The 16846-nt window shown below is 37.3% G+C and overlaps 1 long non-coding RNA gene across 2 annotated transcripts; it reads left to right on the top strand.

Moving 5' to 3' along the window:
• The first annotated feature begins 209 nt into the window (after positions 1 to 209).
• On the top strand, positions 210 to 11637 carry LOC131406410 (uncharacterized). Of its 2 annotated transcripts, XR_009220132.1 has the most exons (5): positions 210 to 318; positions 973 to 1169; positions 4956 to 5094; positions 7763 to 7862; positions 9429 to 11637. It is a non-coding gene; the product is annotated as an uncharacterized LOC131406410 (long non-coding RNA). The 2 variants fall into 2 exon arrangements; XR_009220133.1 differs by lacking the exon at positions 7763 to 7862.
• The last annotated feature ends 5209 nt before the right edge of the window (positions 11638 to 16846 follow it).

Genomic DNA, 16846 nt, shown 5'->3' with positions numbered 1-16846 from the left:
GAAACAAATACCACCACAGAAAATTATCTGCTAATTTTATTATACTTTTTCTAACACAAATACAAGATTTCTCAAAGTAACATTTGGAGCATTATTTTTTTATTTCATAAAAATTCATAGAGTTCCTCCTTCTAAATATTTTCCACTTTCTTTGTCCTTCACTCTCTCCATTCCTTTGTATTGTTTTCACAGAGATGAAAAATAGTTGCTGAAGTCAAAATACACATTAATCTGCATGATGATTAACAACAGATGAGAATTCACATTGTTGAAAAGTCATAAAGTCCATTAAAAAATTAATCCCGGAGAGACAAATATGTAAGTAGAGAAAAGGCTGTCTGTTTGAGGTAGATATGGGTTTCCCCAGAGATCATCTAGCTCCCTAGAAGCTTCCTTCCTCTCAGCCCACTCTCAAGGAAGACTGTCTGTATCTAAACGCTTCTAAAGTGCTAGTATAGACGTAGAACTGTGCTTCACATCTCAACATTTCTCAAGATGGCCCATTTGAAAGCATACGTGATAAAAATATTTATTAAAAATGTACTAAGTGAATGGCCACAGGTAAGGGGATATTTTGGGATCTCTTCATTGAAACATTGTCTCAGCAGTCTTCTGATTCTTCTTCACCCTATGTTACCATTACTTTCAGTTTTTCATCAATAATATTCACTACTGGAAACAAATTTATGACTCCTGAGTCCTAAACATAACTTCATTTATAACCTCATTAGAATTTAGAATATAAAATAGATGAGCATTTGTTCCTTGTGGTATCTTGTATTTTTCACACTTTATACGATTAGGATCAGAGAGTGCTGCTTCAACAGCCCGTCTCCATGCCATTTGCTATTTGGTCACCACCAGGTCCCATATCTGACCTCCAGCGTACACCCAAAAAGGGAGTTCAAGGACCAGTCTTTAATGGACAGTTACATACTGATTTATAATGGCTGATTCTAACAACCCCAACAGTTTGTTTCTTCGGGTCAAATTTACTCTTGCTGTAGAACTGGAATTCTGTCAATCAAAGTGACCCCTAGCCACTAATTCACTGGACAGTCCAAGTAGGTAATAAATCGACATCTTCAGAAGCTTAGCAAGCAACACCGGACAGGCAACGATTATCAAGTCACCTAAAACCTCACAGCAGCAGAAGAAACACACAGAAGGTAAGGTGTTCGGATTTCTACATACTCTACAGGTTTTAGGGAAACAAAATATCTTTCACTTTTATATTTTGACTGAGACATTTTCACAGCATCTTTCTGGGCTGAGAACAAACGATATTTTCACAATGCCGAACACATTGGAAATATCCAGAATAGCACATCCAAGCCTTTCTGTGTGAAAGCATGTGCATTTGAAACAAATGGTCTCTTACCAGTAATTGTCACATAGCAGGTGTTCAAAGCTCTTTGTGTATTAGATTAAATGAGAGAAACTGGAGGCATGACAGGACCAAGTATTTTACCAAATGTTTCAAGAACATTGGAGTGGTAGAATTATGAACATAAAATCATTTCATAGTTTTGTTTAAAGATTTTGGTATATTTAGAAAGTTAAGAAGTATGAAAAGAAATGAAGTCTTGTCAAAATAAAGAAGATGTCTACAAAAATGGCTATACAATGTGGACAAACACAGAGAGGAATCTGGAGAGGGAGGAGAGGGGTTGAAAGGAAACCAGTAATACATATTTTCTTACTGTTAGGACATAAAGGAAAAGAAGTAGATGTGATATGAGAAATGGTACATTTTCATATCAATTAAAAGCAAAGAGACAAAGACTTCTCTTAATAAGAAATTCTAAAGTCTACAATAAGCCTGTATACATGGGATTTTTATATCAGGCTTCCTGTCTTAGTCTGTTTGGGTGGCTATAAAAGAATATCATAGACTGTGTGGCTTATAAACAACAGAAATTTATTCTTCACCGTTCTGGAGGCTGGGAAGTCCAAAATCAAGACCCCAGAGGATCTGATGTCTGACAAGAGCTGACTTCCTAGTTCATGGGTGACTGTCCACGTGTTCTCACATGGTGAAAGAGGCTAGAGAGTGCTCTGGGGTCTCTTTTATAAGGGCACTAATCCCATTCATGAGGGCTCCACCCTCACGACCTAATCACCTCTCAAAGGCATCACCTCCTGATACCATCACATTGAGAATTAGGTTTCAACACATGAGTTTTTGGGCTCACAAACATTCAGTCTATAGCACTTCTCTAAAGAACTAAAGTTCTGGAGTTTTAGTCCTGGCTTTACTAGAAGAGATTTGGGACTATAAGCAATTGATTAAGATTGTTTAAAAACCAGAAACCTATTAAAATTTAGAAAAATAATTTGGATTAGGTTATACAATGATTTTGAAGGCGTATAAATGATATATTTTCTATTAAAATATCTACTTTTTCTAATATTTTGATCTAAAGATTAGCAGACATTTGGTCCTGTCCAAAACCTCCATAAGACATTTGGTCTATAAGACATTTGGTCCACACCAAAAGGTCCTTGACATTTGATTCTGTTCAAAACATTCATGAGCATATTTGATCCAAGTGGTTTTGACAGAACAAGATATCAAGGATCTTTTGGTGTGAACCAAATATCTCCATGGACATTTTGGACAGGAACAAATATGACCAAATATCAAGAACCTTTGGGCATGGACCAGATGTCTTATGGATGTTCTGGGCAGGACCAAATGTCCTGCAAGGGATCTAAACGGTTGGCCAACCACTTAAATAGAATAATTGCTAATAAAATGTTATGTGCTTATTTATTTTATATGTCATATTTTTTGTAAGCAATGTAGAATTAGTAGAAACGTGGTTACAAATTTGGTATAATTGAGGAAAATGGCCTCAATTCTCCTTTTCCCTTTGATTAGCAAGGACGCAAAACTCTGGTTTGACATTTAATGATGTTTAAACTCTTAAATGAAATCTGTGTAAGGTTAAAAAAATATTTACATAACTGGTACAGCCACTATGGAAAACAGCATGGAGGATCCTCAAAAAGTTAAAAATAAAACTACCATATGATCTGGCAATTTCACTTCTGAGAGGATATTCAAAGGAAATGAAAACACTAATTCAAAAAGATATATGCACCCTCATATTCACTGCAGGATTATTTACAATAGCTGAGACATGGAAACAACTTAAGTGAATGAATAAAGATCTTGTGGTAAATAAATACAATGGAATATTATTCAGCCACAAAAACGAACAAATCCTGCCATTTGCAACAACATGGATGGACCTTGAGGACATTATACTAAGTGAAATAAATTAGAAGAAGACAAATACTGTGTGATCTCACTTACATGTGGAATGAAAACAAAACAAACAAACAAACTCCGGGCCGGACCTGTGGTGTAGTGGTTAAGTTTGCATGCTCCGTTTCGGCAGCCCAGGGTTCACAGGTTCAGATCCTGGGTGTGGACCTACGCATCACTTATGGAGCCATGCTGTGGCAGGCATCCCACATATAAAGTAGAAATAGATGGGCATAGATGTTAGCCCAGGGCCAATCTTCCTCAGTAAAAAGAGGAAGATTGGCAACAGATGTTAGCTCAGGGCTAATCTTCCTCACCAAAAAAAAAACCCCAAAAAACACTTATAGAAAAAGAGATCAGACTTATATTTACCAGAAGTAGGGGGAGGGAGAATTGGATGAAGGTACAGACTTCCAGTTATAAGATGAATAAGCACTAGGGATGTAATGTACAACATGATGACTATAGTTAACACTGCTGTATGGTATATATGAAAGAGTTCTCATCACAAGATCACATGGAAAATTTTTTTTTTCTTTTTCTTTTTCTTTTTATTGTATCTATATGAAATGATGGATGCTAACTAAACTTATTGTGGTAATCGTTTCACAATATATGTAAGTCAAACCATTATGCTGTACACAAACTTACTTAGTGATGTATGTCAATCATGTCTCAATAAAACTGGGGAAAAAGTTTACATGGATTTTGTTCATTTTGTTGCTTTTTATAATTACATAGAATATAGTATAAAATACCAAAAGTTGTTTGTGGCATAATTCAGCTACTCCAAATCTATAAAACCTATTTAAACTTAGCCATCATACTGTTCCGAGGTGCTTTTTAAACTTATCTTTTTAACTTAAGAAATTTTATTTTGGTAACTACTCTGTGTCTGGAGCTATGCTAGTTCTTGTGGGGCGCTAAAATATGTATGACAGTTCCTGTTCATGAAGGAGATTACACTCTATTTGGGGTGAAAGAATACAAAATGTTATATGACTCGTTCACACTTCAGAGATTAGCGTGGGCTGAAAGAGAAGAGAAGTTCCCATAGAAAAAGGGAGAGTAAATCGGGCCTTGTGGAACGTGTAAAGGAATTAGACTGGCTGGGGGTGGGGAGGAGGACAGAGAACACACTTGGAGAGGACATTGCAGAATGTTTGGATATCAGTTCAAGTCTGCTGTAAAGATGAGAAAGGGTTTTGGAGAATGAGAAAGGATAAAAGTTAGTGTGATCTTGAGATCCCAGGGAGGATTTACGAGAGGTTTGCAAATGAGTTACTTTTTTGGAGAAGCGTCTTCTAGGAGGGCTCTAGAAAAGCAAGGAGCCTCCTGGAAGTGGTAGGAATAGTAGCTGCATTTCCCAAGGATGCATGTTTACTCTCATGGTGATAGATGTAACTTTCTTGTCTCTGGGCAGAGTTCATTGTTTAAAACAGTCCTGTGAGTTGACAGAGTACAACATAATACACAGAAGTCGTGTCATAACCCTTGGGAGTTAGTAAACTCACACTCAGAGTTAGAAGAGTGAATAGAGGGTATTTAGACTCATTCAAAATAAATGATCAGAAGTATTTTTCTTTATATTTAAGGATTCTTTGGCAATTGTAGTAGTTATGTTGCAAAATGGGACTCAATTACTATTCAACATTTTACATTCATTTTTTTTCTTTTAAAGTAACAAAACAAGGAAGGAAAAGAATTGGGTTTGGAATACGATGGACAAAAACATGAATTTTGCCTCTGTTACTAACTAACAGAGTAAACCTGGTCAAGTCACTTAAACTCTTCACAGGGAATGATAACACTACTCACAGGTACTCTTAATCATAAATTATTATTATTAATAATAAAATTGGCTAACATTTATTAAATATTTAATATATACTAGATACTGGCCCATGCACTTCCCATATATTATCTCTTTCTTTTGTGAGAATTAAATGAAATAATCTTAGTAAAATAATTAGCGTGAAGTCATAGATAAATTCCTTTCCAGGCTTTAAATAAACCATCCCAGTTGAGAAAGAAACTGATTTATGATATTTTCTATCCACTTAATAAGACATTTCTAGCTGCCCCATTCTTTTGCAGGCCACTAACTTATTGGATTTGCAATCCAATTCTAATTACGATTATTAATTAAGTTTAAACTTAGCAATAGGGTTTAATTTATATAAAAATCTTCAGATAAGTCTGGGACTTGATTTTTTTAGTGCCTCATGGGGATCTAAAGGTTTATTGATGTTGTTACTTAACATGCATGTCTCTGATGACATTATCAAAAATGAAAGATGAATGAAAGAACAATAAGTCTGTCAGCAAAATAGGCTAAAACTTTTGCAAGAGAAAACTGTAAACAAAATAAAGATTGGAAATAAAGGGTTGGCAAATATATACCTGACCAAAGAAAAGCAGGAGTGTTAATAGTAATGTCAGATGCACATTAGATGCAGGAGAATTCTCAAGGGCCAAAGCAGGAAATATGAAAATGAGAGAGAGTTTGTGAAAAAAAAGTTTCAAATAAATACAAAATTAAAAAGTGTTTATGTACTAAACATAAAGAAAAATGTCCTAAAAGGTAAATAATTGTTTGTAATATGAATTAAATGCCAAGTATACAGATTATATAGCCAAAAATACATTTAGTCTTTGACTAATATTATGACATTGTATATACATGCAAAAAATATATACAATTGTATTTCCAGAGACATTTACAAAAATTATTCATGGAAGTGTCCACAAAGAAAATCTTAATAAACACACCAAAGTCAAGACTGACCAGGTCACAGTTTTTTCCTAAGACAGTAAAATGAAAATAAAGAGACCGAGGGTATATACATAGAAAATCTGAAACATTTCTGAAAAGTTAAGCCCCAGTTAAATAATGAAATCAAAACAAATATAAATTATTTAAAGTAACAAATAGAAAAGCACTCCATATTAAAATATTTGGGACACAGCTAAACTGTATTCAGAAAAAATGTCTTAACAGTTTTTATTTAAAAATTACTGAAGCCTTCTGACTACCAAAATGGTGGAGTAAGAATACTTAAAAGTCCACTTCTCCATAAAAGCAATGAGAATACTGTCAAAATCACCTTTTTCAGAATTATGGAAATTAATTAAAGGCTTACTACAATCCAAAGAATGGATTTTCAAGAATAATGGCTATATTTCTGTAAGAACAATTGATACTGAACCTTGTATTCTCAAGTATGTGTGCCTGATGCCCAGTAAGCCAAACACTGAGACATCAGTGCTTGGAGATGAAGAAAGGTTTATTCGAATTGGCCAAAATGAGAAGGTGGGAGCATGGGTTCTCTCAAATCTGCCTTAACAGGAGAAGAAAGCAGGATGGTTTTGTAGAGCTAAGGGGCTTGGCAGGAGGAGTTTCGGAGAAACAAAGGAGTAATCTTTCATTCCAGAGAAGCCCTTGGGCAATCTGACTTCTGGGAATCAAAGGTAGCTGGGCACTAGTCATCCAGTGATCACAACCTCCCCGAAGGCATTCTCTCTCTTCTGCAAAACAAGCTTACAAATCCTCCAGACCCCTGAGTCACCTCTCAGGTTAAACAAGAAAACTTATTGAATATCTACAGCAACCCTCAGGTACCCGACTTCACAATAAACTTTGTGGAATTATAACTTGACCTAATCCCATTTCTCTCTCTTCTTGGTTCCATGGTAGATTTGAAAACCAACAACCTAGAAGCCACTGAAGTGGACTGAATGGGTTTGGAGCTCTTGAAATTTCCCATACCCAGATAATGGTCATTAGTTGACTAGTTGGGCAGCTCGTTGAACAGCTTCGTTTTTAGGACTTGCCTTTAATTGACCTGACTTAGCTGCTGTATGTGAACAGCCCTACTTGCAGTTCATTAGTTGAAAATAACCAGTGGCAATTGCCCACTGCAGCTGCTTAAGGCACAGTGGAGCTAACAAAGACTGACTAGAAACTTAAAAGGAAATAATGAGGAATGAGATGTCCATATGGGACTTTGAAAAGCTATGATATATTTCTGGAAATTTAGAAGGTCACGGTATTAGTCACGGTTCTCAGAGAAACAGAACCAATAGGATATATATGTATATGTATTTCTATAAAATGAGATTTGTTATAAGAAATTGGTTTATGGGATTATGGAGGCTGAGAAGTCCCATGACCTGCTGTCTGCAAGCTGGAGACCCAGGAAAGCTGGTGGTGGTGTTGAGATTCAGGGAGCAACATGGTCTAGATTCTGGTTTAAGTCTGAAAGTCTGTGAACCAGGATTACCAGGGGAAGATCAAGTTTCCAGTAGAGGGAAATTTAAGTAATGTGTGTAAGTGTTGGGTGAGAAAGATTTCCTTGAGGAAGACAGGAAACCTAGACTCACAAAGGAAGTTGTAAATATACTTCATTACATAAACATTAAAACATATATAGCAAAATTAGCAGAATATAGATGAGCAAATCAAATGAGTCTTCTTTCTTCCTTCAGGCAGGCTCTCAGCCAGTGAAGAACAACAACACCCAAACACATGACACTCCTACTTTTTGGTACTCTTCAGAAATATGAGAAATTAATAGTGTTTGGATTGGTATGCAATAGTGTGGTAAATTTTTTTTTTTTAGTCTTGCTGTTGATTTTTGACATTGTATATTGTATCTTTTGCAATATATAAATTTTTAATTTGATAAGGATTACTTACCAAAAACAAAAAAATAGTGGCAAGTTACGTTCCTATCAACAATAAGTGAGAGTCTCCAGTGGACTTACATTCTCAACATCAAATATTCTTGGTTAGGAAGGTCTTGTTAATTTGATCTGTAAAATATTATCTATCCCAGTTTTGATTTCCATTTCTCTGAATGTGAGCAGAGCACCGTTTCATACCATCTTTGGCCATTTCAAGTCCTATTCATTCATCCAAAAATATTTACTGAGCACATGGTAGTGGATACAAGCACTGGCTCAGAAATCAGAATCCCTCTACGTGGATCCTGCCTACTCCATTCTGTGTGACTCTGGGCAAGTTATACCACCGCTCTGTCCCTAAATGTCCTCGTCTGTAAAATGAGGCTAATCAGAGGACCTATTTCATAGACCTGTTGTGAGGATTCAGTAAAGTAACACTTGCACGCAGCTTCAAACAATGCTTTGCCAGTAATAGATGAGCAATTGATGCTAGTTGTTTCTATGTGCCAGCTACAGTTTTGAGGACAAAAGGATACACTGGGTGCTGCTGCCCACCCCCCCACAACTCCCTGGCCCAGCAGGCTGTTTGGCTTCTCAGCAGGGTTTGGGAGAATCATTTTGCCTTCTGCTGAGGGTGGCTAACCAGCTCTGCTAGAAGCAGCCAGCATGCCTTAAGATCCGTGTTTTCTGAGGCCTACCCAAGACTTCTGGAATTCGGGGCAATCGAGAGGCCCTTGAATGGGGTTTATTTAGCCCAGAAGACAAGGAATAAAAAGAGTAGAGGAGATTGCTAATTTTTTATTTTCACATCTTTAGATTGTCTTATTACAATGAACATGAATTAATTTTTAATTTCATAGAAATTCTAATATAGAAAATTTTGAAAGAGAAAATAAGAATAAATAAGATAGTGTAAACATATTATTAACATGGAAAGATATTTAAGGTAACAAAAAAGTGTGTTTACATTTATACACATACACACAAATTATCTTGAATGGGGTATACCATCTCCTGGTGGTGATGATATTTTTATTACTTCTTTAGAGTCTAATATATTTTCAACTTTTCACAATGAGCCTTTCTTTCTTTTCTAAGCATTAAAAAGTCAATGAAGTTATTCTAGGTTTGGAAACAAAAAAGCTTCGTTGAGGAGACAGAAGAATAATGAGGCAGAAGTCCTAGGAACTGTGACCTCACGGCAATTTAAGGGATTTGGAATAAAAGCCATCCTCAGACACCAGGGGAGGGGCGAGACCATGACCTCAGCGGTCTGTAAATGTGAAAGCCCACACTTCAGAATTCTGCTTGTTGTGTTTTCCCTTAAAAATTATTGGGGTTAAAATGTCATTTTCACTTCTAATTTATTCGATTTAGTTAACCTGATTAAAGCTGACTATGATTTTGCATTTTTGTTGTTATTTTTTTTCAAAATCTTGACACTAATGTTATGTTGGTTATTGTGCAGAAGACGTTTCTTCAGTGGAATTTAGTGGGATGCTGCCTTCTGCAAGACAACTTCAGAGCAAGCCACAGAATTCACTTCACCGTGAACTGCTAGCTTCAAGGAGGCCTGTGAGGGACACAGGATTTTGTAAACGGTGGAACATAATCATTGTTGTGCTTAGCAGGAGGAAAAGAAGGAGCAAGTGGCGATGGTCAGGGAAAGAAGGAGAGACTGTAGGAGCTCTTGCGTGTGTGAGAGGGAGAGAGACTTAACAAGAATTTTGCTGTGTGTTGCATAATGTAATTGCTCATCTCTGCTTTCTTAGGAGAGACCTGCAGTAAAGACCTATAGTATATTTTCCAAAAGAATGAATTGACTTCATTTCTTTTGAATGCAAGTGTTATGAATCTGGCCATAAATTAAGACAGGATTATTGGGATAATATTTCAGAGGCTCTATCAGAAATTGAAGACGTTAAGGCACAGTCTCGGCCACTTTCTAGAATGGAGCAAAGAGTGCACATTCACCTTGATGGCCAGGTGCAATAAAAAACGGAGTCGTCTTGTCCTCTGAATTTCGACTCAAAGTCAGAGGGAAACTGGTGGCTACTGAGAAATTAAATTCACAGTCTTAAGGGCAAGACACCTTTGGGGCTAGATGTTTCAGATGGAGCTATGAGCAAAAGATTCTGTGAATGGTCATAACTGGCAAAGATAATCAATTTTTTTCCCTCAGAGGAAGAAAAACACTTTTTTGACAAGAATATCTTCTCTTGAAAAATACATAGTGAGAGAAGATTATGCTTCCTAAGGTGGCAAATGCCCCAGGTTAAGAGTGCAGTCACTTAAAATGATAATGGACATGAAAGGGGTGCAGGCAAGGGCAGATGTGAATGAGAAGCTGGGTGACTTTGGGGGCCTTCGTGAAGCACAAGGGAAGAGGAGACCAGAGCCACTATCATGTGGTGTGAATATGGGGAGGGAGAAATTTCTGGAGAGGGCGCTTAAGAAGTTTTGTCACATCTTGTATACAATGAGACCTCTTTTGTCGCTTCTTCGAGTCCAGGAAAAGACTAATATTGCTTTGTGTTTCTTTATGATGTTGACCATCAAAACCCTTTTTTTATGGGTTCCTAACAATCAAGACTTCTGATTTATAAAGTTTCTAATTGAGATTAATCAAAACAGTTAGAGAACAAGCTAATCACAGAGTTATCAAATGGAAGATACTGTAGACCAGCTTCTTACTGCGTTAAGACATTTTCTGACATGCAAGGTCATCATAATGTGATTCCCACCAACTTTCCAGCCATTTATCCTCCACAACACCTGCACCCTCAGCCCTCCTCCCTGCCACGTTTGATGGCATGGTATGTTCTTACCTTCATGGCCTTGCTCTTCCTCTTTGTCCCATGTGGATTACTTATGATTTGTCTGTATCCCTCTCTGGATTGTGACATGCTACATATTGCTCTTTTCCAGATAGCTGTGTGCTTTACTCCTACATGTCTCTCATGTCTCTGTTTAAAGGCCACTCATCCTCGAGGCCTTCCCCTCCCCCGTTGTTTCTCCATAATGCTAGTCACTGCTTGCCATTATTTATATCATTCTTTGCCTAACTTTTGTTTTCTGTCTGCCCACTGAGCATGTAAGCTTCACGAAACAGGGACCGCTTCCATTTTGTTCCTTGTTCTATCTCTAGCATCTGGAGCAATGCCCACATTTGGTGCTCAGTAAACAGTTCTTTAATAAAGAAATGAGTGAATCAGAGCTGCAATTCCTTTAACTTCATATTTCCCCAGTAACTAGCACAAGATCTAGCACAGTGTAGGAACTCAATGATTGTTTCTTGAGTGAATGGCAGTTCCTTGAATTATGAGAGCAGGAGGAGAGTTATTGAATGATAAAATGTATCTTTTTTCTTTTTTAAGGAACAATAGATTGTATGTAGATAACAGGTATATATAGTGGCTGAGCTGTTTAGTTTGATCACTTGGTTAAGTAATGGCTCCACTTCTTTCTAGCTGTGTGACTTTAGGTATGTCATCTCACCTCTCTGTGTCTCAGTTTCTCCATATGTAAGTTAACATTTGCTATGTTAAATTAGCGCACACACATAGAGCACTTATTGTGAGCACTCAATAAGTGTTAATTATTATTATATAGAGAAATAACTTGAGGGAAAATTAAAATAATCAGAACTTTAAAAGATAATTTTTATAAAAATTTTAATAACCTAATTTAAAGTGGAAAAGTTCTATAAAAAGATTATATAATATGAGGTCATTTATATTATATATAAATAATACATGTACACACACATATATATACATGTATACATAATAGGCAATAAGAGTATGTTTCCTCATCTGGATTAAAGTACATTAATTTTTTAATAGTAGTTATTGCTGGATGGTAAGACTCTGGATGGCTTTTTCCATTAATGCTTTATTGAATTTTCCACTTTTCTATTATAATCATGCAACACCTCTAAAATCAGCACAAATAATAGTGTCAAAATTGGCTATTTACTAGTTTAAAAAAATATGAAAGGAAAGGAAATGTATTTTAGATTTTACTCTGGCCCAAGCTGGCTGCTTTGGTGTTGTCATCCAGGTGAACCCACAGGAGAATTTGCGGAGTCCAGATGTAACTAACGCCTAGCCCATTCTTCAGACCCAGCCGGCCAGAGCCAGTAAATTTAGCCACTAGGGGCTTTGGCATTGGGAACTGACTTGCTGGTGGTGTTGGGCAATCATGTTGCCTTTACTGCACAAGAACCTCAATCTTTGCCCAAACTCAACTTCTTGATTAACTCTAATTAAATAGTAGACGTTTACTTTTGAAAGTTGGGTTTTTCTTCATTTTTTTTTTTCACAGCTGTCTTGGCAACATCTGATTCCAGCCTGGGCAGGAAGTATCTGAGTCAGAGATGGGGTGAAACAGCTTTTCTGGTGTTGTTCCCAGCCCTCCAACAAGGACTGTCTCTCCTGGAGTGTTCTGCCTGCTTCTACAAATAGTTTGCAGAGAGTAGGAGGTTTTAGGAAATGGGATTCAACCAAAGAAGTCCTCTAGCCCACCCTTGACTGTATTTGAAAAAATGTTAGTCATTGGCATAGGTCCTGTCCTCTTCAGCATCCTCCATAAATTAGCAATTCTCGGAAAACCACCCCTGTGGGAATGGAAGGAAAAAGAGATCAAGAAGCAGGAGACAGATTGTGCCGATACCAGATAATTTTATCAGATATGCTTAGATAAAAAGTAGGGCACATTCCCACCCACTCACCACTAAAAAAAATAAAGAAAAATTTTTAAAAAGCAAAACTTAAGTGCTAGATTCTGAAAGCACATTTTGATTCACTAATCTAAAGAAGCACCCTAATGTTTCTCCTTCTCCCTTTCCTTCTCCTTCCTCTCCTTCTCCTTCTCTTTCTTCTTTCTCTTTTCCCCTTCATTTATTGTTGCGTGGTGGCAGTTAGTGTAGTTTGTCTGAGATGGTCACGCAATTACTCAGCCCCTCTCTTCTACAGTAGAAAGAAAATGGAGTATTTCCTGTTTCTCAACAAAGAGGAGCTAAACGTGTGTTTGGTTTGAAGTGGACTTATCACAAGAAGATCCTAATATTTTTACGTCCAGACTCTATCTTTAAGGACTTTAGACTTGAGTTATCTGTTAAAGTCATGAAGCCACTCGACAGGTCTGAGGACTGTGATTGGGAAAAGGCATGACTTGGTGGAAGCAGTATTGGCTACTCAATTAGCTGGACTCACACCTCAATCGCAGTGCGGCCATTTATGGGCTATATGATATGGGGCAATTTCTTAACTCTCTGAGCCTCAATATCTTAAGTTGTAGGAAGAATAGGGTTGACGTGAGGGTTAGATGTAATGGATGAAAATGCCTTGCATGTAGTAAGACGCTATATTATTTACCTATGTCATTATGTTGAACATACCTAAGCCTCTCTTACTTATAGACACTAGAGTTGTTGTAAATAAAATCTTTAAATGAAAGTTAAATCTAAAACTGTCATAGAGGCAAGGTAATAATCATAGTTATGTATCTAATGCTCAATTTTGTTTTCAATAGCATGACAGTAAGGCATTACATTTAAGTGACTGTGTATTTCAAGTCTTATACCTAGAAGCTAGATCAGAGTCTCTCAAAGTGTGCATTTAAATCCATCTCAATAAGATAGAATAAGAATCACTTGGAAATCTTGCTAAAATGCATATTTCTAGGTCTATCTGAGACTTCCTTGGCTCTAGGGCCCTGTAATTTCATTTTCATGTGATTCCTATGCACATTAAAGTTTAAACACCACCAATTTGATGACACAGATTTTAAAAAAATGTTTTGAATCAATTAATTAGTGCAGTATTATCTCAAAGATAATTCACTTTTGTCTGATAGAATGTCATAATGTACTCTACTGACACTCTACTATTATTGATATACATTATATGGTTATAATGATACAATGATACAACATAAGTGATATAAACGACATAATAAATAACTGTAATTTATTTCTGATGTAACTCATTGTAAGGTAAGTCATGGACGAGGGTAGTTAAAACCCTGGTTTCTGCTTGGCACCAATGCCGGCTCTGCTGCTCCCCAGCTGTGAGACTTTGGGAAAGATCCTTAACCTCTCATTAAGTCCTAATTTGCCATTTACCTGATAGTTCTACTTTATCAGATGGTTGAAAGGATTGAAGGAGGTAACATATCTATAAGTCTTAGATGGTCAATATTCAGTGTTATCATCAAAAGAAGGCTTCATGAAGATTATATCACTCAGACAGACTCTTTGGGGTGCAGATTTGATTAGCATCTTTGAGAGATTTTTTGACTTGCAAGGCGAGGCAAATCTGAATGATCTTCACTTCCACCCTCTTTTAGTATCTTAGCAAAAAGCTAGCTCTGCTGACCTGAGTTAGTAGAAAGAAAGAAGACTATTAACAGCTCCCGGGCCCCAGATAGTCTCTCTTGCTAAAAAGGTTATTTTTCCGTTGTTACATCGTCACATAGATAACTTTTTCCTGCACACTGACCCTACAAATATATAGAGCACTTTAGGGGGTGGGAGTGGCCATCTCTACTGGGACATGCTATTCTATTCTAGCTATGCCTAGCCTAAGTATAGCTTCTATGGATAAGGAGAGCTTGGGGGATAGTATGTGCTTCATTGTTTCTCTACCCATAAGTTTTTCCATGATAAATCTTACTTTTTATATCTATACCAAGTGCATTAATAGTGTGTGCCTATGACTGTTTTCAAGACAACTTATTTTTTTGACAAAAAAGATTTTGGTTTAATCATTGTTAATACTTTTCATGATATTGCTCTTTCCACTGAATTTGAGGTGGTGGATGAAACCAGACCTTGCCGAAAGATGCCCCTCTGGGTGGATTAATTACCAAAGTAGCCCCTTTCTCTGCACAGACACACCCCTGTTCTAGTGCCTCCAGGGTGGATCTCAGCCCACTTCACCCCTAGACTAAGCATCTTCAGCAAGGAACAACTTCAAAGTCAAAGCAGTTGCCCTATTTGAGGCTAAATTCATTTCTTCAAACCTAGGTGAATAACGTGTAGTTCCACCAGTGCGTTAGAGCTGACAATTGCTTGAGAAGTAGATATCCCTCACTTTATAAGTAAGGCATGGAGTGAGGATGGGACCTGTTCAAGGTTACACTTCCTGGGATGAGAGAGCAAGAACTTGAACTTCAGATTTTTGATTCCTCACTTGTGTTCCTTCCAGCACTCCATGTCATGCTGGATTTTCTTGTTGTTGTTTGTTTATTTGCTTCTTGATATAGTGTCATAAGTAAAAGCATTAGGAGATCAATAATAAAAGTACTGGCTAAGGACTGTTTGGTTATTAATAATGTGATGTAGTGATTTAAAAACCCATGACTTAAATGTGTATAGTACTTTGGAATCTCCTGCATTTTATAAGCCTACCTGTCTCAGGCTGGGCTCCCTGGGGAGCAGAGATGGAGATGGTAGATTAGCATGCAGGAGGTATATTAGGAACTATTCCTGGGATCGCTATCTGGAGGAGGGAATGAAAGGGAGCAAGATGGGGAGAGGGAGAAGTGGAGTTGTAAGGTAATCTCAGGGGAGACCTCAGACGAATGGGAGGTTCTGGAGAGGGAATGGCCCTTCATAATTGTCCCAAGGCTGCTCACAGGGCCCAGGTCTTTGCAACCTCACAATGAGCAGTCGTTGGATGAGGATCTTCCTGGAAAAAGAGAGTCATCTTGATTGAGACGCTCCCTACAGGGGCAGATGACTAAAGGCTTTCTGCTGTCAGAATTCCCAGCACTTGGATAAATAGATCCTTCACTCCAAAAGGGGGATTTGACTGGGATATGACCATACCCACCATGCAATCACATCTAATCATCATATACTCCATGGGATAAGTACAATGGAGCTATTAATCCATTTTACAGATGAAGAGTCAGAAAAATTTCTTGATTTGCCCAAATTCTCATAGCTTTAAGTAACAGAGCTATGACTGAAACCTACATTTTCTGATTTTCAGTTATTTGTAGACCATTGTTTTAAAATTGCAGAGATAGATATAGTTATGACTGTGCATATTTCTAAATCTGAGTTTATTTCAATATGTAAGATGCTTTCACTTAATAAACATTTACTAAGTCCCTCTTATGCACAAAGCCCTGGGAGATGCTGAGGATATAGAGAAAGAAAGGTTCAGACCCCGCTGTTGAGTAACTCCTTGACTAGTGAAGGAAGGAGATAAGTACCCATAGTTATAACCTTTTCCGGTAAGAACTGTGATAGACTGTCTGAAGAGCCATCAAAGACAACAACTTCCTCTTGGCCTGAGTTTATCCAGAAAGTGGTGATACTCAATCTGGTTTGAAGAATGAAGAGAAGGTGGAAATAATATTCGCAGAGACTTGAATTAACAAAACTGAGAATAATTCAGTGCAAATAAAGAATATCGCAGATGTGGTTAAAGTGCTTGAAGGCAAGGCTAGAGATTTGATCAGGTACTGGATGGAGCTCTAAGGATGATGTGGTTTGGACGTTACCCTGAAGACAGCAATTGCCAATGAAGGAATATTAGCTGTGGAGGGGCAAGATGATATCTGAGTTTTTGAGAGATCACCATGGAGAATGAACTTGAATGGGATGAAGCTGAGGGTCGACAGACCAGGTAGGAAAATGAAGCAATAATCCAGGTGACCTGAATTTCAGTCTGTTAATTCATATTCACATTGATTTTTCCTTCTCATTAGAATGGATTAATTTTAATTTTGAGACAATGAAGCAGAGGAAAATTACTTTTGGAAAGAAGAAATGACTCCAAAATGTTTAGTTTCAATAACCTTCAGAAATCACAGCCATGGAAGGCTCCATGGAGCATCAGATCACTGAGATCTTACAGGGAGAAATGACGA

Source organism: Diceros bicornis, chromosome 5, assembly GCF_020826845.1.
Source record: "Diceros bicornis minor isolate mBicDic1 chromosome 5, mDicBic1.mat.cur, whole genome shotgun sequence".
Taxonomy (NCBI): Eukaryota; Metazoa; Chordata; class Mammalia; order Perissodactyla; family Rhinocerotidae; genus Diceros; species Diceros bicornis.
This window is presented reverse-complemented; position numbering and strand designations above follow the sequence as displayed.